This window comes from Phoenix dactylifera, chromosome 18, assembly GCF_051530095.1.
Source record: "Phoenix dactylifera cultivar Ajwa chromosome 18, Ajwa_hap1_PhDact_Kaust_v1.1, whole genome shotgun sequence".
In the NCBI taxonomy this organism is placed as follows: domain Eukaryota; kingdom Viridiplantae; phylum Streptophyta; class Magnoliopsida; order Arecales; family Arecaceae; genus Phoenix; species Phoenix dactylifera.
The window spans coordinates 7,456,531-7,481,538 of record NC_143207.1 but is presented as its reverse complement, the minus strand read 5'-3'; positions in this window follow the sequence as shown (position 1 = coordinate 7,481,538).

The window sequence follows — 25,008 nt, the reverse complement described above, 5'->3', positions numbered from 1 at the left end:
GACAATGTCTGATCTAGGTTGGGGGGTATAGGATTCGAATTTTTGAAGAAAGAAATTTTTCGCATTGAATTTCAAAAAAAAAAAGAAGTGAATTTCAAAAAAAAAAAAAAAAAAAAAAACCTAATTTCTATGCTTTAGTGCTGAAATGATAAACACACAAAGTATATAAAATCTAAAAAGCCCAATAACTAGTCAGGAGTAAGTCAATTTGAGTTCTTTTTATTAAATATTCCTTTAGCGAGTTGTAAGATAATTTTTATTTTGGAATTTCACAACACACATGGCCTGCACTACTAAGGATTAGGTTCAACATTATGTTGCTAAGTCTAGTAGCAACCTTGAGTCCTGATGAATCATTCCTATCTAATTCGCTATTATTAAAAAAAAGAAACAAAAAAAGAAAAAAAGAAGCGAATTTAATCAGGTACATCGAAAAGGGCTACCTATTGTCAAAGGTCAGCGGGCTTGTAATGAGGAACCCGAGCATAGGTCCGTAGGGGAGTCTTGATGCCTAACACCTTATGCCATCTGGTGTGGGAGTGTTGACTGAATGCTCGTTACATGGAGGAATCATTACAAGAGTAAAAGTGCATAATAAATATAAAATAAAAAAAATATAATAAAAAAATAAAAAAAATTATTAAAAAAAAAAGAAGAGAAAAAGAGAAAATAATATTGACCTTGAAAAAGACGATAGTGTGAAAGCCGTCGTTGTAAAAATTCGAGTAAACTGGAATATTACAGATAAAGCCCATGAGGTATTAAAGTAAACATCCACAACTCTCGAAATCCTGCAAGATAGGATGATTTTGAATCAGTGATTAAGTCTTATCTGACCAATTCTTGGAAACTACTAGTTTTTAGCAATATTTTGGAGAATCTAAAGCCTTAGCTTGTGTATGGTCCAGATATCACCGAGCACCCAAATATAAATTAGCCTTACAACTCTCTAACGGAAACTTAATGACTTCAACTTAAGTTGCATACTGACCTAGGATTTGGGCTGACTTAGTAATTAAAACTTTGTGTACTTTTGAAATTCTTGGCATTAATGCATTTGAAATTAGATTTTATAAAACAATAAAATAAATTTCTTTCGACTGCAGTTTGTGGGTATCTGAGCCGGAAACCCTCACGAGACAAAACTCGTCCACTAGGGCCACCTAGGGGTTTAAAGCCTTATTGCATACGGTAAATGCAATCGCGATTCCTGCGAAAGTGAGTTAGTTTTTTTTTATTTTGCTCGAGGACTAGCAAAATGTAGGTTGGGGGGTGTGATAAGTGCTAAATAATGCATAAATTAATATCTTATTCATAGCACTTATCATTATTTTAATTGACATATTTGGTCAAGTTAACCATAAAAGATGTGCTACCCTCATCATTGCATTTTAATAATTATAAGAGGTGATTCGAGTTGATTTAATTATTTAATGATTAAGTCTAATGTGTGCAGGTCACGTCTGCAGCTGAACCTGTGCTTAGTAATTAATGCTCCAAGTTTGATCCCAGCTGTCCCATGTTGATCTCCCAATATCTTAGCTCACAGATCCGTTTCATTACTCTCCCAACTTCCTTATTTCTTTCAACATTGGGCTCAACAACCGACTCCCTTATTCCTTCCAAACCAAGTCCCTTCCCCATTTAAAAATAAAAAAATAAATAACACTCCAGCCTTCATTCGGACCCAAAACGGGACTAAGGAACATAACCACAACCCAGCATCCTCTTCCTTCGGGATAAAGCTCTAGCTCATCCCATCTTTTCCGTGATCACTTCCCAGCTCAGTCCTCCCGTATTTTCACGTCTAATCCTCCTAGCGGAACAACCTTGCATCCTTATCCCCTGTTTTGGAACAGAGTAACAGCCTATCCACGCTCATTTCAGCCGAGAACCTCTCACGTCCAAGCTTCCGTTTCTCTTCCAAAGAACAAACCCACCGATCCTCATCTTCTTCCGTGATTCACCCTAATCTACTCTCAACTGTGAGCAACATCCCTTCCGCATACAAAGCCCCAACGCATCTTCTCGTTGCTCCATTTCTTCCGGATCGATCCCAACTCCCCATCCGCGATCATCTCCCAGCATTTGTTAGCAACCCGAGCTTCACGTTTCTCCCTCCCGTTTGCGGATCAAGCCAGCCTCCATCTCTCTCCGCGTCTGGAAGCTAACAGCTCCACATTGATTCTCCATGAATCACGGATCCGATTCCATCATCCCAACTCCTCTGTTATCAGCCGAACTCCCATCCTCATACCGTTCAACAACCGAGATCCCAAAACCAAGCACAGCTCCCAGCTCACCAAACCAACCGAGTTCCGAAATCCTTTCAAACGCTCATGAGATAAGATCAAATCCCATGCATCATCCTCCCCTGTTTCAGCAACAAAACAAAGCCAACGGCAGCATCCACCGAATCTCCCGCGTCTGCAGTTCAAGGGATCAACTCCCAGTTCTTCCCAGCATCCGCAATACAAGGTTCATCAGCTATATTCCGTTCCCAACCTCTTCATCTCCGCTAGATCTCCTCCCAGCTTCCGCTAGATCCCGTTCGACAACCACCCACGGATAGCTCCTTCCGAACTCCCCTGCATTCACGAGATCCAAACAGAGTCATCCTCATCCCGCTATCAGCCGTGTCCACCGTTCACAGCTCCGAGATCTTCTCCAAATCCCAGCGTCTTCTTTCCTTCCGCGTCCGAGATTTTCTCCGCTGCATCCCAACGCAGATGAGCTCGGATCGGATTGATCCCAATCATCTGCGGTTCATCTCCCAGCCATCAACCGAATCCAAACCCCCAGCCGCGTTCTCCTCTTCCGAACCAAGCTAACCTTCTTTTGGATTAACCCCAACGTCCCATGATCCTCTCCGAGTCTCCTGCTCCCAGCCGAACAGAGCCACGTCGCCAGCCGCGTCCGAGATCCTCTCAGTCCACGTCCTCGCCATCCGAGCTCCAAGCAACCTCCTGCGACTTTGGCGGGATTCATCCTCATCTCAACCGAGAAGAGAGAAGGAGGGAGAGCCTATATAAAGAAGAGTTCTTCTCTTTCGGAGGCATGAATTCCCTCACAGGCCAATCCCACGGGAAGAAAGAAAAAGTAAAGGGAGAGAGTAGTTTGGTTATTTTGGGAATAACTTCCCATGTATATAAAAATATAAGATTGAAGTGCTGAGGGAAAAAGAAAGGGAGCTGATCATGAAGGAAGAGACGGGAGCCCGCTACTGTGCTGCTGCTGCCGCCCACAACTTCATGGAAGGCTGATTTCTTCACTAGGGCTGGATGTAGCCCTAACAAAGGGCCAAGGGTTTTTATATTTTATTTATATTCTTGGAGTTGTATGAACTTATTGTTTATAATGGATATCTTCTTTTGAATCATATTTAATTTCTGTGATTTTAAGTATGATGTTCGTACAACTGTTCTTCATGATCACTCAGTAAATATAAGATAGTCCATGCTTAGGGAAGATGCGATGTGCTACCACCTTAGATTAGGGTAGACATTTCATGCCAACCGAAGATGGATTATGCCCAAATTACTTTTGTGAATTTTTATTTAAATGCTTATTAGGTTTGTAGCCAATTTGCATGTTTATCCAAGAATAAATTAAAATATAAATAACCCTTGTTCCGATATTAGTGGTGAATTCCTTGCCCTAGGTTCTCCCAAACTGATATCTTTTTAATTGCATTTTGCTTTATTAAAATTCCTTAGTTTAATTTTCTTCACCAACTCTTCCTTTTTAAATATTTTATTTTTTTTTAAAAGAAAAACAACTGTACCCCAATCCCTGTGGATCGATACCCGTAATCACTATCCTACTAGATACGTGCTATTGCGTGGTCTTTAAAGTTGACTATCAGTAAGCCGGAGGGTTACAGCGACCATGCGCAATAAATGCCAGAGGGGCGTCAGGGTATGGTCCTCGGCCAGACCTCTGAGGCGCACGGCCGTAGTAGGTGGCTGACAAGAGTAGACCTCGAACATCGGGGTTTTTCTTAGGTCGGAGGTCTCGAGGTCGGGCGTTCCGAAGTCGGACGTCGACTTCGGCCGTCCGGGGTCGGAAGTTGTACGGCTTCTTAGGGGCATTTATGTCATTTGGGAAAAAAATCTTATTCCCCCAACACTACCCCCCGACTTCCGAGTTCGAGCGACTTGTGGGCTCGGACGTGGGAAGTAAAGTCTGTCCCTGAGGTTGGGGGGCGAGTCTCGTCCGCCCCCTTGCGCTTCTCGGAGCTTTCATGGCGAAACCTGCGCCCTTTGGCGTCTCAAGGCTGCTTTATTCAGTGAGCTTATGACGAAGCTCGTATCATTACGCTTCTTGAAGCGGAGGTGGCGTCTCTTGAATCGCCAGGATCGCCTTACGGCGGATTAATGATGGGGGTCCTCGAGCTCGTCGAGGCGGTGCCTCAATCCCGTAATCGAGGCTTCTCGCTCATTAATGAGTGTGCCGTTACGGGGTTTAAAACGGACACGCGGCGTGACCCAAGGTCGGACGCTTCCGATTTCGTGTTACTGGATCACAATTCCGGAGAGGTGGAGGCCACATCGAGGCTCCACGTGTCCCAGATCTTATTAAGTGGGGAGAGCGGGGCAGCGTCCGCTCGTTCCTCAAGACGATTTGATTTTGCAGACCCATGATGAGGCCCCGAGATCCGATTGGACAACGCTTCGATTTCGTACCCGATTTATTAATCCGGAGTGAATATGGTGCCTCGGCTTCCGAGGTCGACACGGGGCGCAACCCGATCGGGGGATGGGAACCGATCCCATCGATCTGGGCCGTCAGGGGGGTCTATATAAACCCCTCGAGGTTGCCCTAAAGGTCTTATTTGGCTGCTTCTTATTTTCGTTGCCTTTTTCCCTTGCTTCCTTTCTCAACCGAACCTTGCCGTCAGTGCCCGGAGCGATTTCCGGCGATGTCCAGTAGGTTCTCACCCTGTTTTCACTAGGGTTTCCTCTTTTCTTCTCCTCCCCAGCTCCCATTTTCCGCTTTTTTCGTTCTTCTGTGGGAATGGTTTGGGTCCTGAGGAAGTGGGATCGAGCCTATCGGGGGAGGAGTTGGAGCTGATCCGCTCCCGGTTCTTCTTCCAGCCCGGGTTTCGTCTTGAAACTGCGGGGCCGGAGGATAGGGTGACGCAGCCGCCCCCAGGTCGGATCGCGGTCTACCGCGAGACACTTTGGGCTGGCTTGCGTTTTTCCGCCCACGAGTTCGTGAGCCAGCTGCTGGCCGAGTACCAGCTCGTCCCGGCGCAGTTGGCTCCGAACTCGTGGAGGACCATAATCGGGTTCTTGTCCCTGTGCCTCGGGCACGGGATCTCGATCTCGGTAGGCCTCTTCCGCCGGTGTTTTCTGTTAAAGAAGAACCCGGCGGATGCAGGGTGGCTATACTTTGCCTTTCGGGGAGGTATGTCACTCTTCCAGGGTGCCCCTTCCTCGATTCATGAGTGGAAGGGGAAGTTTTTCTTCCTGGCGTCCGAGGCGCCTTGGGGGTTCGACCCGAGGTGGGGGAACCCTCGGTTGAAGACCCTCAATAAGCTCTCCGAGCCCTCGAGGAGGGAGCTGAGGACCCTGGACTCCGTGCGAGCCCTCGGGAGGGGCAACGACCTGACCGAGCTCCTGCGGGAGGACGCCCTGGCGAGCGTAGGTCTGAGCTCGGCGCGCTCCGAGGGTAAGGGTGGTTACACTATTTTATTTTTTCTTCGTTCTTTGCTTTTACTGTCACTGGTCTGACATTTAACGAAATTTTGATTTCAGATATTCCCCGCCTGCCGACCAGCAACACATCACTTTTCTCTCGCCTGAGGAGGCGAGAGGCCGAGGCCGGGGGAGCTAGGCCCCAGCCCCGGAAGAGGGCGAGGTCGGACGGTGCCTCCAGTTCAGCCGGCACGAGTGGCCCCGAGGCGGGGACCCCGGCAGCCGACCCGAGGCGGGAGCGGGTCGTTAGTGATGCGGGCCCGTCGGCCCCTCCTTGCCCTGCCCCCCTTGCCCAGCGGGGGGAGTCGTTCATGGCCCCGCTGCAGCCAGAACCCGGGCTTGCTCGAGGCCCCGAAGCGAGCGGCTCCGGGACCTCGTGCCCGGTCGTGCCGAGCTCTTCCCGGGCTTTTCGAGAAGAGTCGGTCGAGCCGGACTCCCCTATTCCCGAGGGGAGCTCGGCCTTTCAGGATGCCGAGGTCGCGCGCTCCATGTTGCGGCGTGCGGTACTTCCAGCGGACCGGGCCGTGTTCCGGAATGTTTCGCTGGAGGAGGTCGTTGGCAGCGCTTACTGCAACACCGCCCGGGTAGGCTTCCTTCTTAATTTTCTTGAGTTACTAGCGTACTTGTGTGCTTTTCAACTCACAATACCCTCGTTTCTTTCTTTTCAGCATATTCTCGAGCTCGACACCTTGGCGTTCATCGCCCACGGGTGTCGGAAAGAAGTCCGACAGCTCGGCCGACAGCTGGAGCCGGCCAAGAAAAGAGTCGCCGAGCTGGAGGCGGCGTTGGCCGCGGCCGAGGCTCGGCGGGCGGCCAACGAGGCTGAGCGCCTCGCTATGGCGGAGGGGCTCGAGGAGGAGAAGGCCGCCCACGCCCTAACCAGGTCGGCCTTGCGCGGCACGGAGGCGCGCTTAGGGGAGGTCCAGGCCGAGGTCGCGGCCCTCAGGTATGAGGACGGGGTCTCCCGCCTCCGAATCGAGCAACTTGAGGCCCGGGAGAGGAGGGCACTCGAGCGAGCCGAACATGCCGTGGAGCTCTTCAAGGAGTCGCAAGAGTTCCGCGACATGTTGGAGGAGGAGACAGTGGACGGGTTCCTCCGAGGTTTCGAGAACTTCCGGGCTCAGATGCGCCGGTACTGCCCTCAGTACGACCTCTCGACGATCCGTCCGAGGAAGGACCTGGGCCTGGGGTCCGACGTGGAAGCCCTCTCCGCCATTTTGACATCCGAGGTGGGGATATACGAAGAAGACCCCGCCGAGCCTTCGACGGGGGTGGCCGAGGCGGTTGGCACCATAGAGGCGGCTCCGGCGGCCGAGACGGACGCCGTCCCGGAGGCGGTACCCGAGGCCCCTGCCCCCGATCCCGAGCCTGTGCCGGCTGAAAACCTCGAGATCATCAACGTGCCGGACGACCCCCCGGACGTTGCTCCCGCCGCTTAGGACTTAGCGTATTTTTTCTTTCTTTTTCATTGTATCCGAGGTCGGCTCTTAAATGGTCGACCTCCAATTTTGTAATCGGCCTTCGGCCTTCTGTTAATGAAAAACACTTTCATCATTATGTGTTTGCCTTTCTTTTTTGTTGCGAACGAGGCTAGAGCCTTAGCTAACTGCCTCGACGACCTCTAACTTCAGATCTTAGTTTTTGGGTTACTTAACGAAGTTGTCCCCTTTTCCCGGGCTATGTATTAGCCTTCTCGGGTTCCAGTCACTCCGACCAAAAGGAGCTCCGAGTCTTAGGTTTTTTAGAAAATTCCTCTAAGTCCCATAGCTCGGATCTAAGAATCGTGGAAGTCATCACGTTTAGCCTTTAGAAAAATCCCAAGGCATCGAGATCGGGCCTTAGCCCTTCGGAGATTTTAGTCGGGTTTCCGAACTCAACTCCGAACCCCTCGTAGGGAGCGCGGGCTAATAAGTAAGTCATCGTCGAAGGTTTTCGTAGTTATCGTTCTCGGACTCTGCCGAGATCTCGGTGAGCAGGGCTGGGATTTCCGAAAATTGCCTTGGTATCCATATTTGGCTGACACACTCGTGGTCGAGACCACTTTCTCAGCTAGATGTCGGAGTTTACGTAGAAGAGCCGAGTTGGGCCCTAATTTATGAAGCCTTCGTACAGATTGCGGAGACTTGACGAACGGAGCCTTCATAATGTAGTTAGGGGGTCGATCTTAAGCCGACCCATTGGAGAGGCCCGACTTTGGGGCGAGGCAAGACTCCAACGTTGGGATTCCGCCCAGCAATATGTAGATAAAATTTAACAAGGAGGGCGTCTAGTTGGATGTACCTCTTGCATTCTCCGAGTCACGCTTCGCATGGTGGAGTAGGTTGCCTCCTTTCCTCGTTGACCTCCGGAGTCATTTTGACTTAAAGGGGGGCTCGGGTTTCTCACGGACCCAACAGCGCCCACCGAGGTTGAGAGGATTTGGCGAGGCTTTATTGAATTGTAGCTCTCTGCGAGGTCGAGGGAGTTTCAGACCCCATGGTAGGACCTCGGGCGTCTCAACCTTGGTCGAGGGATCTTGCGTCAGGTCGGCGAGTCCGCGGACGCTTTGCTGACCTGTGGTGCCTCCCGTGGTCGAGGGAGTTTGAGACTCTACGGTCGACCCTCGGGGCATCCCGACCTTAGTCGGGGGATCGTTCGTCAGGTCGGCGGGTCTGGGCACGCTCTACCGACCTGCGACGCTTTCCGAGGTCGAGGGAGTCTGGTTCTCTACGGCCGACCCTCGGGGCATCCCGACCTTAGTCGGGGAATAGCTTGCTTCGGGGATCGGGGATCGTCGACCGCTCCCGGGGGTCCACTTCGTGGCGCCCCGGGTGGAGCCACCCTTTCCACCCCTTACGGCTTCTTCTCGAGGTCGAGGGAGTCTGGTTCTCTACGGTCGACCCTCGGGGCATCTCGACCTTAGTCGAGGGATCGTTCGTCAAGTCGGCGGGTCTGGGCACGCTCTACCGACCTGCGACGCTTCCCGAGGTCGAGGGAGTCTGGTTCTCTACGGTCGACCCTCGGGGCATCCCGACCTTAGTCGAGGGATCGCTCGCTTCGGGGATCGGGGATCGTCGACAGCTCCCGGGGGTCCACTTCGTGGCGCCCCGGGTGGAGCCACCCTTTCCACCCCTTACGGCGGCTTCCCGAGGTCGAGGGAGTCTGGTTCTCTACGGTCGACCCTCGGGGCATCCCGACCTTAGTCGAGGGATCGTTCGTCAAGTCGGCGGGTCTGGGCACGCTCTACCGACCTGCGACGCTTTCCGAGGTCGAGGGAGTCTGGTTCTCTACGGTCGACCCTCGGGGCATCCCGACCTTAGTCGAGGGATCGCTCGCTTCGGGGATCGGGGATCGTCGACCGCTCCCGGGGGTCCACTTCGTGGCGCCCCGGGTGGAGCCACCCTTTCCACCCCTCACGGCGCCTTCCCGAGGTCGAGGGAGTCTGGTTCTCTACGGTCGACCCTCGGGGCATCCCGACCTTAGTCGAGGGATCGTTCGTCAAGTCGGCGGGTCTGGGCACGCTCTACCGACCTGCGACGCTTTCCGAGGTCGAGGGAGTCTGGTTCTCTACGGTCGACCCTCGGGGCATCCCGACCTTAGTCGAGGGATCGCTCGCTTCGGGGATTGGGGATCGTCGACCGCTCCCGGGGGTCCACTTCGTGGCGCCCCGGGTGGAGCCACCCTTTCCACCCCTCACGGCGCCTTCCCGAGGTCGAGGGAGTCTGGTTCTCTACGGTCGACCCTCGGGGCATCCCGACCTTAGTCGAGGTAGGAGAACGAGCCGAGCTCGTCTGGTCAGAGAGGACCGTGCTCATAGGGAGAAGTTGATGGAGAACGAGCCGAGCTCGTCTGGTCAGAGAGGACCGTGCTCATAGATGGAAGTTGATGGAGAACGAGCCGAGCTCGTCTGGTCAGAGAGGACCGTGCTCATAGATGGAAGTTGATGGAGAACGAGCCGAGCTCGTCTGGTCAGAGAGGACCGTACTCATATCTTGACGTCTCGAGCATCCCTATAGCCGGGGCATCCCGACGAACCGGGGCATTCTGACCTTAGTCGAGGAAATTTCACGCCAAGTCGATATTTCGTCGTCCTGCGGTTCTTCCCGAGGTCGAGGGAGTTTGGGACTCTACGGTCGAGCCTCGAGGCATCCCGATTTTGGCCGGGGAATCTGAGGATCACAGACGACCCAATATTAGAAGAGAATTACAGCCATCAAGATAAGAGAATTATTTGCGAAAAGGAAGCTGAGTCCATTGTCCTGATTGTCTTGAACCCCTAGGGGTTTTACTGGTAGTACATTCGTAGATTCTCGGAGTTCCAGCTTCGCGGGATCAGGGTCCCCTCTAGGGACTTTAATTTATACGCCCTGGTCGTTGTACCCGGGCGATCTGATACGGCCCCTCCCAATTTGGGGCGAGCTTTCCTTGCTCAGTTGGTTGAGAAGCCTCGGCTCTCCTGAGGACGAGGTCCCCCACTTTGAAGAGCTTGGGCTTGACTCTAGAGTTGTAGTATTGGGCCGTTCGCTGTTGGTATCTCGCCATGCGGACCCGGGCAACCTCTCTTGTCTCTTCGACGAGGTCCAAGTTGCTCCTGAGCTGGGAAGAATTGGTGTCGGGGTCGTAATGCTCCACCCTTGAAGAAGGCAGGCCGATCTCCAACGGGATGACGGCCTCGGTGCCGTATGCTAGGTTGAAGGGGGTCTCTCCCGTGGGCAGTCGGAACGTGGTCCGGTATGCCCAAAGGACATTGTACAAGTCCTCGACCCACTGTCCTTTGGACCGATCAAGCCTAGCCTTGAGCCCCTGCAAAATAGTGCGGTTAGTTACCTCAGTTTCCCCGTTTGTCTGGGGGTGAGCGACTGAGGTGAAACGGTGATCAATGCCGAGCTCAGAGCAAAATTCTCTGAAACGAACATTGTCAAATTGTCGACCATTGTCAGGTATAAGGATACGGGGTAGTCCGAATCTGCAGATTATGGACTTCCACACGAAGTCCCGCATCTTTTGCTCGGTGATCCGGGCGACGGGTTCGGCCTCGACCCATTTGGTGAAGTAGTCAATGGAGACGACCAGGAACTTTCTCTGTCCGGTGGCCAGGGGAAAGGGCCCCAGGATGTCGATCCCCCATTGGGCGAACGGCCAAGGGGCGATGATGGAGGTCAGCAGAGCTGAGGGTCGGCGCTGGACATTGGCGTTTCGTTGGCACCGATCGCACTTCCGGACGAAATGTTGCATCCTTCTGGAGTGTGGGCCAATAATATCCTTGTCGCAGGACTTTATGGGCTAGTGCCCGACCCCCCAGGTGATTTCCGCAGATCCCTTCATGGACCTCTCGGAAGGCATAGTCCGCCTCGGAGGGGCGGAGGCATCTGAGAAGGGGAGAAGTAAATGATCGTCGATAGAGTTTATTCTCGTACAAGACATACCGGGGAGCCTGGCGCTTGATTCGGCGAGCCTCCATCTCATCGTGAGGTAGGGTTCCGTCTTGAAGGTAGCAGACGAGCCCATCGATCCAGCTCGGCTCGGAGTCGATGCACATGGTGGGCTCGGGTTCCTCCGTGCTGGGGATCTGAAGATACTCGAGCGCTGTTCCCTTGGGAAGCTCGCTCATGCGGGAGGTTGCCAATTTGGATAGCTGGTCTGCCCTGAGGTTTTCCGCTCTGGGGATGTATTGAATATTGAAAGAATTCAGGGCAGATATGAGTTCCCGCACCTTTTGGAGATACTTTTGCATGGATGGCTCTTTAGCTCCAAAATCTCCTTGGACCTGGTTCACCACCAGCTGGGAGTCACTGAAGGCCGTCAGGTCTTCCACTCTTAGTTCTTTCGCCAGCTTGAGCCCGGCGATGAGAGCCTCATACTCGGCCTCATTGTTCGAGGCCGAAAATTCGAGGCGCAAAGCTTGCTCGGCCACCACTCCGTCTGGACTGGTGAGGATAAGTCCGGCCCCGCTACCCTCCGAGGTCGAAGACCCGTCCGAGTGCAGGACCCATGGCTGCCTCGGGGCCTCTCCTACGGATTCGGGTGGCCTCTCGGGGTTGTCCGGAAGGGTGCACTCCACGATGAAGTCAGCGAATATCTGAGCTTTGATAGCCGGCCTAGGCCGATATTCGAGGTCGAATTCCCCGAGCTCGACCGCCCATTTGGCGATCCTCCCCGCACGATCCGACGTCTGCAGTATTTGCTTCATAGGCTGGTCGGTTAATATGGCTATCGTGTGGGCTTGGAAGTAAGGCCTGAGTCTCCGAGCCGAGATGATGAGAGCGAAGATGGTCTTCTCAAGTTTAGAATATCGGGTCTCAGCATCCCTGAGAACCCGGTTGGTGTAATAGACCGGCTTTTGGAGCTTGTCCTCTTCCCGGACGAGAACTGAGCTCACTGCAGCTGGGGAGACGGCCAAGTATAAGTAAAGAATCTCGCCTTTCTGGGGCTTGGTGAGCAGCGGGGGAGAGGCCAGAAGGCTCCGAAGCTCCTCAAAGGCCTGCTGGCATTCTTCCGTCCACCGGAAGTCTTTCGGCCGTTTGAGGCTCTTGAAGAAGGGGAGGCATCGCTCGGCTGACTGAGAGACGAACCTTCCCAGGGCGGCAACCCGCCCCGCGAGCCGTTGCACCTCCTTGACAGTCTTTGGAGGCGACATCTCTTGCAGTGCCCGGATTTTCTCCGGGTTGGCTTCAATTCCGCGCTGGGTCACTATGAAACCCAGGAACTTGCCCGAGGTGACCCCGAACGCGCACTTCGCCGGGTTGAGTTTCATTTGATATCTTCTGAGCTTGGCGAATGTCTCGTTGAGATCGGCTATGTGGCGTTCCGCCGCCCGGCTCTTTACCAACATGTCGTCCACATAGACCTCCATGTTCCGGCCGATCTGGTCTTTAAAAATTTGGCTGACCAGTCTCTGATAGGTGGCCCCAGCGTTCTTCAGGCCAAAGGGCATCACCTTGTAGCAGTAGGTGCCCTTGTCGGTGATGAAGGCCGTCTTCTCCTCGTCTTCTGGCGCCATTCGGATTTGATTGTACCCTGAAAAGGCGTCCATAAAAGTTAGCAGCTGGTGTCCTGAAGTGGAGTCGACGAGCTGGTCGATGCTCGGGAGGGGGAAGCTGTCTTTCGGGCAGGCCTTGTTCAGGTCGGTATAGTCCACGCACATACGCCACTTCCCGTTGGCCTTCTTTACGAGGACTACATTGGCGAGCCAGTCCGGGTAGGAGACCTCCCGGATGAAGCCGGCCCCGAGAAGTTTGTCCACCTCCTCAGCCGCAGCTCGTTGTCGTTTCGGGGCGGAGCCTCTTTTCTTCTGCTTTACAGGCCTGCTGGTCGGTCTCACCTGGAGTCGGTGGACCATGACCTCAGGGTCAACTCCTGGCACGTCCGCGGGCGACCAGGCGAAGACGTCAGCGTTGTCCCGCAGGAAGCTGACGAGGCAATCCCTCTCGCGGGCGCCGAGGCCGGAGCCGACCTGCACAGTTAGCTCGGAAAAATTTTCTTGTAGTGGGATTTGAATAAGGAGCTCACCGGGCTCTACTTGCTTCTTCCAGAGGGTGTCCCTCGCATCGAGGGTTTCTATGGGCAGCGAAGGGCCCATCGGGTGGTCCGGCGCCTCGGCTGGTTGCTTTACTGTGTGGGCCGCCATGTAGCATTGCTTGGCGACCAGCTGGTCTCCGCGGACCTCGCCTACTCCTTGGTCGGTGGGGAACCGCATGAGCAAATGGCGAGTTGAAACCACGGCTCGAAGGGCATTTAGCCCTGGGCGCCCAAGGATGGCGTTGTAGACCGAGGGCAGACGGACCACCAGGAGGTCCATCCTCACTGTGCTCTCTCGGGGGGCGAGGCCGACTGACCACGTTCCGACTGCCCACGGGAGAGACCCCCTTCAACCTAGCATACGGCACCGAGGCCGTCATCCCGTTGGAGATCGGCCTGCCTTCTTCAAGGGTGGAGCATTACGACCCCGACACCAATTCTTCCCAGCTCAGGAGCAACTTGGACCTCGTCGAAGAGACAAGAGAGGTTGCCCGGGTCCGCATGGCGAGATACCAACAGCGAACGGCCCAATACTACAACTCTAGAGTCAAGCCCAAGCTCTTCAAAGTGGGGGACCTCGTCCTCAGGAGAGCCGAGGCTTCTCAACCAACTGAGCAAGGAAAGCTCGCCCCAAATTGGGAGGGGCCGTATCAGATCGCCCGGGTACAACGACCAGGGGCGTATAAATTAAAGTCCCTAGAGGGGACCCTGATCCCGCGAAGCTGGAACTCCGAGAATCTACGAATGTACTACCAGTAAAACCCCTAGGGGTTCAAGACAATCAGGACAATGGACTCAGCTTCCTTTTCGCAAATAATTCTCTTATCTTGATGGCTGTAATTCTCTTCTAATATTGGGTCGTCTGTGATCCTCAGATTTCCCAGCCAAAATCGGGATGCCTCGAGGCTCGACCGTAGAGTCCCAAACTCCCTCGACCTCGGGAAGAATCGCAGAACGACGAAATATCGACTTGGCGCGAAATTCCCTCGACTAAGGTCAGAATGCCCCGGTTCGTCGGGATGCCCCGGCTATAGGGATGCTCGAGACGTCAAGATATGAGTACGGTCCTCTCTGACCAGACGAGCTCGGCTCGTTCTCCATCAACTTCCATCTATGAGCACGGTCCTCTCTGACCAGACGAGCTCGGCTCGTTCTCCATCAACTTCCATCTATGAGCACGGTCCTCTCTGACCAGACGAGCTCGGCTCGTTCTCCATCAACTTCCCCCTATGAGCACGGTCCTCTCTGACCAGACGAGCTCGGCTCGTTCTCCTACCTCGACTAAGGTCGGGATGCCCCGAGGGTCGACCGTAGAGAACCAGACTCCCTCGACCTCGGGAAGGCGCCGTGAGGGGTGGAAAGGGTGGCTCCACCCGAGGCGCCACGAAGTGGACCCCCGGGAGCGGTCGACGATCTCCGATCCCCGAAGCGAGCGATCCCTCGACTAAGGTCGGGATGCCCCGAGGGTCGACCGTAGAGAACCAGACTCCCTCGACCTCGGGAAGCGTCGCAGGTCGGTAGAGCGTGCCCAGACCCGCCGACTTGACGAACGATCCCTCGACTAAGGTCGGGATGCCCCGAGGGTCGACCGTAGAGAACCAGACTCCCTCGACCTCGGAAAGGCGCCGTGAGGGGTGGAAAGGGTGGCTCCACCCGGGGCGCCACGAAGTGGACCCCCGGGAGCGGTCGACGATCCCCGATCCCCGAAGCGAGCGATCCCTCGACTAAGATCGGGATGCCCCGAGGGTCGACCGTAGAGAACCAGACTCCCTCGACCTCGGGAAGCGTCGCAGGTCGGTAGAGCGTGCCCAGACCCGCCGACTTGACGAACGATCCCTCGACTAAGGTCGGGATGCGCCGAGGGTCGACCGTAGAGAACCAGACTCCCTCGACCTCGGGAAGCCGCCGTAAGGGGTGGAAAGGGTGGCTCCACCCGGGGCGCCACGAAGTGGACCCCCGGGAGCGGTCGACGATCCCCGATCCCCGAAGCGAGCGATCCCTCGACTAAGGTCGGGATGCCCCGAGGGTCGACCGTAGAGAACCAGACTCCCTCGACCTCGGGAAGCGTCGCAGGTCGGTAGAGCGTGCCCAGACCCGCCGACTTGACGAACGATCCCTCGACTAAGGTCGAGATGCCCCGAGGGTCGACCGTAGAGAACCAGACTCCCTCGACCTCGGAAAGAAGCCGTAAGGGGTGGAAAGGGTGGCTCCACCCGGGGCGCCACGAAGTGGACCCCCGGGAGCGGTCGACGATCCCCGATCCCCGAAGCAAGCTATTCCCCGACTAAGTGTTAGATGTATGCCCTAGAAGCCAATTTGGCTGACACATTGTTGATTCTAGGGACATAATTTTGTACTTGACTATTTATTATTGAATAAATAAAAGGCATCTTTTCATTCATATTGTTTATGTGTCTATGAATCGTCCAAGAAATTAATAAGATGATGATACATATTCTCAAGAGTTGAGAATTTGAGCCATGTATCATTGGTGATTAATTTCTAAATGCTCCTGATCAATGGATCATCACGAGGACGGTGATCGATCCGATCAGTGCACAGATCACTTTCCTTCTGGATGGACGAGACTTGAGTCCACAGTGTAGGGACACTGAAGTGATAGTGCAGGTGCTTGTTAGAGAACAAGGGTACTGAGCGTGACCAAGACAAGAAGTCACTTGGATGTCTATCCACTCGTCAGTGACTTGCTTGATGTTGCAGTAGTGTGACTGGTCCTTTGACCTGCGGTGCTTCGGCTACTCACAGTGAGGTTATTGTAGTTTGACTGCACACATACATGGTCTCTAGCCATATGGGTCCATGCAGTGTAGATTGGCTGCAGTAGGTTCACTGTAGGAGTAGGGTATGCACCTATAAGGAATCTATCGACCTTGATAGAAGAGGAGTGATCCTATGTGATTTGTTAGACTGAGTTCTAAGACCTTGGCCAGGGCAGTAATATAAAGTGAAAAAAGAGTTTTCCATTAGCGAACTCAAGTCGAATAAATCTTGACATATGACAGACGATGGGGTTTGACGAGTTGTCCATGACCTCCGTCCTGTAGGGATCCACGATAGTAGGACTGTATCACACGTTAACTGCACCTAGAGGTTCATCTTTCTATTCTACTGGGTAGCCACTACATGCTGCTAGGTGTCACTGGTGGATGGTGGGACTCATAGGGATTATCTTGATGATCGATAAATCCTAATGAGTTGAGTTGGAATCGTTCCAACCCATTGAAAGGAGTTTTCAATGATATTGAGATAGAGATCACAATATATCTCACTACCAGTCAGAGTAGAACCTATGGGGTCACACACACTAGAAGTATTGACCGATCCGATGGTTGAAATCGTGATTAGGAATCACAAGTAATCAATTTGATTGATAAGAAGTTGAAGAAGGAAAGGGAATTAATTAATTGGACTTGAAACAAGAATCCTACTTTGGGTAGGATTCCTGGAGTCCTAATTGGATTAGGACTGAGAATCCTAGTTGGAGTAGGACTGGGATTCCTACTTGGAATAGGATTCCTACAATCCTAATGAGATTAGGAACTTTGAATTAAAATTGGATTCCTACTTGGAGTAGGATTCCTAAAAATCCTAATTGGATTAGGACTTCGAATTCAAATAAAGTCCTAATTGGATTAGGACTAAAATTAAACAAATCCTAATTGGATTAGGATTCCTTAAGTCTAAATTAATTATTAATCTAATGAATCAACATGACTCCTAATTGGATTAGGATTGAAGAGTTCAATTAAGTCATGATTCATTCAAGTCCTAATTGGATTAGGACTAGCGTAGATTGAACCCAAATTTGGCTAATCCTAATTAGATTAGGATTAAACCATGAGAGAGGCACCTAATCCTTTTTGGAAGAGGATTGGGTTAACCAAGTAAGAGGGGCATCAGCCCCTCTTCACTTAGTTGGTGCGACATGAAGAGAGAAGGGGGGCCGGCGCCCCCTCTTGGAAAGTAGTCAAGGGCTCCTAACTTGTAGGAGCCCTTCATCCTTATTAAAGGAGGACTAGGGCCGGCGCCCTAGATGGACCTTTCTCCTCTTCATCACGTGGCCACCCCCTCTCCATCTCTCCTTGGTTCAGCCGCCATCAGCAAAGGGAAAAGAAGAGGAGGCGTCTCCCTCCTCTTGGTCTTCTTCCTTGGCTCCAACGCATGGAAAAAGAAGAAGGCTGCAGGGGCTTTTGATCTTCTTCCCATCTTCATCCTTCTTCTTCCTCCTCTCAAGCACAATCAAGGGTTGATTGAAAGAGAGGAGATCAGCCATCAAAAGCTATCTCTGCAAGGGAGCTAGCACCCCGGTGAGATTTAGAGCTTGGATCGGATCCTGCTTCGTGTGGATACCCGTAGAGGCCGGACGTTTGAACGGCTTCAAGCGAACCCTCTTCCAAAACCACGAATTCAGATTTGCGGTGATCATCTACCCGCGCAAGGTGAAGATTTGATCTTCCTAATAGTTTTAAAAGTTTTAATTCTTACCTAATTACGAAAGGTCTAGAAACAACGTTCATGCGATGAACGTCGAACCCGTGCATGCCGATTCCGCTGCCATCTGATTTTTGTTTTTAAAATATCAGCGGCATGGGCGGGTTCCCAACAGTGGTATCAGAGCCTAGGCTTCATAGATTAAGGTAAGAATTAAATATCTAAAGGCATAATAGATCTGAAAATTGAATGATCATGCATGCTGAAAAATTCTGCATGCAGATTTTTCAGGGGTGCTGATTTTTTGCATGCTGATTTTTATGTGATAAAATGATGATTCTAAATGCATTGTTAATGGGATTACAAAGTTTAGAATCATGATTAGCATGATCAGCGACCTATGTCATGATACAATCAGTTAGTTTTCAGATCTGAAAATTATAATTGTTGCATACGGTGATGATTATAGGATTCAAACCCTTTTGGTATCAAATGTAATGACCTGCGATGTGATCTGCGATGTCATGTAATTTTTCAGATGCTTGCATGCATCTTATTTGATGTTTTGAGAGGCCTGCGTGCCTCCTAAAAGGAGATGTAATTTATTTTTATTTTTATTTTACATCTGGTTGTATTTCTGTGATGTGATGTACATCAACGATCAAGTTGAAGCAAAGGCATGAGATGAAAGGTGATCTAAGCGGTTGATGGCGATGGGATCAAGAGTTGATCAAGGATCGAATCAAGGAGGCTTAGAACCAATTCAAGAGTTGAAGACCACTTGATCAATTGATGTGCATGTGCTTGTAATACGACCTAATTAGAATCCATGATCATCACCTATTTAAAGTTTAACTTTAATTTGATGCTGCGATTATAACTGCCTGTGATGTACCGTTTGCATGTGATGTGAATGCGAGTCGGGTAGATAGGTTTACATGTGATGTAGCAAACCCAATTGAGACCTAAAACAAAACCTCCTCAATCAAGTCGAGAGTGAACCGACATGAGCAAGTCATATTAGATTAATTGATCTAATTGGTGTCTAGGAAAGCATGAAAGGTGGTTACTTAATTAGGACCTTACTCTCTGAGTAAGGGGAGCCTCCCACCTGCTTACCTGGCCAATTGTTCGATTACCTCTTATGAAGGGCTCAAGTTGCAAACACTAAGACCTGATTAACCAATATTAAGTCAATAGGTCTTCCACTGTAGTAGAGCTGCTAAGGCCTTTCTGATGTTGATTTGTCTCGGCTGGACACAGTGGTCAAGTTGCATCGGGGGGCTGGACCTCTCTATAGACATGAGATGTTGTAGGGTAAAGGTGGGGTTGGGCACCAATAACTGTTAGGTGAGGACCCAATGACGACTTTATTCCTACGGTTATACGGTGGGTCTGACTTAACTAAGAAATGGGACCAATAACTGTTAGGTGAGGTCTTCATGGCTTAGAGACCAAGTTACACTGCAACATGCTTGAGAAGCATTGTACAAGAGTTGTACACTCATCCATCTATGTGTCACCAATAACTGTTAGGTGAGGTGGCATGTAAATTGGTGGGACCGCAGTACCCACTAGAAACCCTAGTCGTGTGGGATTTCCGTTTCCCTACCAGGGGAGTGTGAGGGATTCGAGAAAATAGTGGGAGTTACATTTGTTCTAAAAGACCTTAGAACAGATTAGGATCAAGTACAAAAGTCTAACTAGAATCTTTACTCTCTGCAGATACAATGTCAGCTTCAAACCCTTTGACCCGTATTCTTGAGACCAACCGACTGACCGGAACCAATTACAAAGACTGGCTTAGAAATCTCAAAATAGTTTTGGACTGTGAGAAAATAGGCTACATACTCGATTCAGATATCCCCACACTACCAACACGTCCTACTGATGTTTAGCGTGAGATGCATAAAAAGTGGTTGGATGATGACATTAGAGTAAAATGCTATATGATGGCATCCATGTCTAATGAACTCCAATGCCAGCATGAAAATATAAAGACTGCTAGGAAAATACTGGCACACCTGCAAGAGTTGTATGGTGAGCAGAGTCGCACAGCTCGTTTTGAAGTGTCCAAGAGGCTTTTCAAAACGAAGATGCGCGAGGGGCAGTCTGTCCATGATCACGGTCTGACCATGATCAAGGACCTAGAGGAGCTTGAGAAGCTCGGCATGGACATGCACAAGGAATTACAAGTGGATTTGATCCTACAGTCACTTTCTGATTCATTTGGTCAGTTTATAGTAAACTACCACATGAATAAGATTGAATGCACTAAGACTGAACTAATCAACATGTTGGTAACTGCTGAGGGAGCCTTGAAAGGTTCAAGGGGCAATGTCCTTGCTGCTGAGTTGACTTCTGGTTCCAAGAGAAAGTCTGCTTGGAAGAAAAAGAAGCCTGCAAAGAAGCAGAAGAAAGACAAGAAGCCAAAGAAGAAAGTTCAAAAGAAAAAGGCTAACGACAAAGGAAAATGTTTCCACTGCAATGTCGAAGGCCACTGGAAGAGAAACTGTCCTTCATATCTCGAGAGCCTGAAGAACAAGAAAGGTGACACACCTTCAGAAGGTATAGACTTGCTCATAATTGAAACTAATCTAACGGTTTCTTCTACTTCTAGTTGGGTTATAGATTCTGGTTCTAGTGCTCATTTGTGCACTACCATGCAGGGTCTAAAGGAAAGTAGAAGGCTGGCGGAAGGTGCGGTAACCCTTCGGGTTGGCAACGGGGCAAAAGTTGCTGCTGTGGCTGTGGGCACCTACCATCTGCGACTACCGTCTGGATTTAGTTTAATACTTAGAGACTGCTATTATGTACCTGTTGCTAGCAGAAATTTGATTTCTGTTTCATATCTAGCACAGGAAGGTCATGTTTTTACATTTGACAAAGACTGCTGTTCTATTTATTTAAGAAATAAAATAGTCGCACGTGGTTTCATGATCGACAGTCTCTATCATTTACATATGGATGTATCTGTGAATGTTACCGAGCAAGATGTGAGTGCCAAAGGATCCAAAAGATCCAGAGATGAGATAAACCAAAGATATTTGTGGCACCTCAGACTTGGCCATATTGGAGAGGATAGGATGAACAAAATGGATAAAGATGGGCTTCTCGGCTCATTGACTTCCGAGTCATATCCAGTTTGCGAGTCCTGTCTTCAAGGAAAAATGGCTAGACTGCCCTTTGTAGGACATGGGGAGAGGACCACTGAAATACTTACCCTAATACATACAGATGTATGTGGCCCATTCGATGTGCTAGCCAGGGGACGTTATTCTTACATCATTACCTTTACCGATGATTACTCACGGTATGGGTATGTGTATCTTATGAGACACAAGTCTGAGTCTTTTGAAAAGTTCAAAGAGTTCAAGAATGAAGTAGAAAAACAAACTGGAAAATCTCTTAAGGCTCTTCGATCAGATCGAGGAGGAGAATACCTTAGTGAGGAATTCCGGGACTATCTCAAAGAAAACGGCATAGTCTCACAATGGACACCTCCGGGTACACCTCAACTCAACGGAGTGTCAGAGAGGAGGAATCGGACCCTATTGGATATGGTCAGGTCCATGATGAGCTTCACTGATCTACCTATGTTCCTTTGGGGAGATGCCTTACTCACAGCGATTTATTTATTGAATAGAGTTCCCTCTAAATCCGTTCCTACCACACCGTATGAGATATGGCATGGTAAAAAACCAAGTCTGGGTCATCTCAAGATTTGGGGATGTCCGGCCCACGTCAAGCGACTACAGGCGGACAAGTTAGAGGCTAGGACCATAAGTGCTCGTTTTATAGGATATCCTAAAGAGTCATTAGGATACAATTTCTACATCTCAGAAGATCACAATGTATTTGTGAGCCGTCATGCCATCTTCTTGGAAAATCAGTTTATCCTTGATGAGGCAGTGGGAGGAAAATTGAGCTTGAAGAGAAAGTCTCTGAAAAGCAACGAGTCATGGATCCTATAGAACCCATTCATAAAGAGCCAGTACACGATGTCCCTCAACCACCTCGTAGATCTAGTAGGGTCTCCCATCCTCCCGATAGATACTTAGGTATACTAGAAGAGGATACCGAGGAAATGTTCCTAGTGGGAGATAGGGATCACATACAGGATCCCAAAACCTACAACGAGGCGATATCTGATATCGATTCCGAGAAATGGCTGGAAGCTATGAAGTCAGAGTTAGACTCCATGCATTCCAACCAAGTCTGGACCTTAGTAGATCCACCAGAAGGTATTGTACCTATTGGATGCAAATGGATCTACAAAAGGAAGATAGGTTCGGATGGAGAGGTAGAGACCTATAAGGCAAGGCTTGTGGCGAAAGGGTATAGTCAACGCGAAGGCATTGACTATCAGGAGACCTTTTCACCTGTAGCCATGCTAAAATCCATCCGAACATTGCTTGCCATTGCAGCATTTCATGATTATGAAATCTGGCAGATGGATGTGAAAACTGCTTTCCTGAATGGATATCTTGATGAAGATATCTATATGGAACAGCCTTTGGGTTTCACTTCCAGTGATGGAGATCACAAGGTCTGCAAGCTGCAAAGGTCCATCTATGGACTAAAGCAAGCATCTCGGAGTTGGAACACTCGTTTCGATGATGCAATCAAAACGTTTGATTTCATCAAAAACGAAGAGGAACCGTGTGTTTACAAAAAGGTTAGTGGGAGTGCTATCATTTTTCTCGTACTGTACGTAGATGACATTCTCCTGATTGAGAATGATATTCCCATGCTAACCTCGGTCAAGGTCTGGTTGTCAAAAGAATTCTCCATGAAAGACCTTGGGGAAGCATCCTATATTTTGGGAATAAAGGACTATAGAGATAGATCTAAAAGGATGCTTGGCCTTTCACAGAAGATGTACATAGAGGAGGTGCTGAAGAGGTTCAGCATGAAAAACTCCAAAAGGGGTCTCTTACCCCTAAGGCATGGAATTCATCTCTCCAAGAAGATGTGCCCCAACACATCTGAAGAGATTCAACGCATGAGCAAGATTCCTTATGCATCGGCAATAGGAAGCCTCATGTATGCCATGCTATGTACACGACCTGATATAGCTCTTGCTGTGAGTGTCACAAGCAGATATCAGTCGAATCCAGGTGAAGAACACTGGATAGCTGTGAAGAACAGTCTTAAGTACTTGAGAAGAACTAAGGACATGTTCTTGGTCTTTGGGAGAAGATCAGAGTTGAAGGTAGAAGGATGCACACATATTGATGATAGAAAGTCTACATCAGAATATGTGCAATTGTGGTTCAGTAAATTGGAAGAGTTCCAAACAACCGATCATTATAGATTCTACCTTAGAAGCCGAATGTTAAGCCGTATCTAAGGGTGCAGTGGAAACCTTCTGATTAAAAGTTAATTGCAGAGTTAGGTGTAATATCATTAGATGCCATAACACTTTACTGCGATAACATTGGCACCATAACACTAGCTATGGAGCCATGGTCTCATCAGAAGTCCAAGCACATAGAGCGGCACTTCCATTTCATACGCGACTATGATGTAGAGGTGCAGAGAGTAGACTCCGCGGATAACGTGGCAGACCCGTTCACTAAGCAGCTGAGTCAGCAAAAGACTGAAGCCCACCTTGAGAAGATGGGCCTAAGATATATGACCAATTGGCTTTAGTGCAAGTGGGAGATTGTTAGATGTATGCCCTAGAAGCCAATTTGGCTGACACATTGTTGATTCTAGGGACATAATTTTGTACTTGACTATTTATTATTGAATAAATAAAAGGCATTTTTTCATTCATATTGTTTATGTGTCTATGAATCGTCCAAGAAATTAATAAGATGATGATACATATTCTCAAGAGTTGAGAATTTGAGCCATGTATCATTGGTGATTAATTTCTAAATGCTCCTGATCAATGGATCATCACGAGGACGGTGATCGATCCGATCAGTGCACAGATCACTTTCCTTCTGGATGGACGAGACTTGAGTCCACAGGTGTAGGGACACTGAAGTGATAGTGCAGGTGCTTGTTAGAGAATAAGGGTACTGAGCGTGACCAAGACAAGAAGTCACTTGGATGTCTATCCACTCGTCAGTGACTTGCTTGATGTTGCAGTAGTGTGACTGGTCCTTTGACCTGCGGTGCTTCGGCTACTCACAGTGAGGTTATTGTAGTTTGACTGCACACATACATGGTCTCTAGCCATATGGGTCCATGCAGTGTAGATTGGCTGCAGTAGGTTCACTGTAGGAGTAGGGTATGCACCTATAAGGAATCTATCGACCTTGATAGAAGAGGAGTGATCCTATGTGATTTGTTAGACTGAGTTCTAAGACCTTGGCCAGGGCAGTAATATAAAGTGAAAAAAGAGTTTTCCATTAGCGAACTCAAGTCGAATAAATCTTGACATATGACAGACGATGGGGTTTGACGAGTTGTCCATGACCTCCGTCCTGTAGGGATCCACGATAGTAGGACTGTATCACACGTTAACTGCACCTAGAGGTTCATCTTTCTATTCTACTGGGTAGCCACTACATGCTGCTAGGTGTCACTGGTGGATGGTGGGACTCATAGGGATTATCTTGATGATCGATAAACCCTAATGAGTTGAGTTGGAATCGTTCCAACCCATTGAAAGGAGTTTTCAATGATATTGAGATAGAGATCACAATATATCTCACTACCAGTCAGAGTAGAACCTATGGGGTCACACACACTAGAAGTATTGACCGATCCGGTGGTTGAAATCGTGATTAGGAATCACAAGTAATCAATTTGATTGATAAGAAGTTGAAGAAGGAAAGGGAATTAATTAATTGGACTTGAAACAAGAATCCTACTTTGGGTAGGATTCCTAGAGTCCTAATTGGATTAGGACTGGGAATCCTAGTTGGAGTAGGACTGGGATTCCTACTTGGAATAGGATTCCTACAATCCTAATGAGATTAGGAACTTTGAATTAAAATTGGATTCCTACTTGGAGTAGGATTCCTAGAAATCCTAATTGGATTAGGACTTCGAATTCAAATAAAGTCCTAATTGGATTAGGACTAAAATTAAACAAATCCTAATTGGATTAGGATTCCTTAAGTCTAAATTAATTATTAATCTAATGAATCAACATGACTCCTAATTGGATTAGGATTGAAGAGTTCAATTAAGTCATGATTCATTCAAGTCCTAATTGGATTAGGACTAGCGTAGATTGAACCCAAATTTGGCTAATCCTAATTAGATTAGGATTAAACCATGAGAGAGGCACCTAATCCTTTTTGGAAGAGGATTGGGTTAACCAAGTAAGAGGGGCATCAGCTCCTCTTCACTTAGTTGGTGCGACATGAAGAGAGAAAGGGGGCCGGCGCCCCCTCTT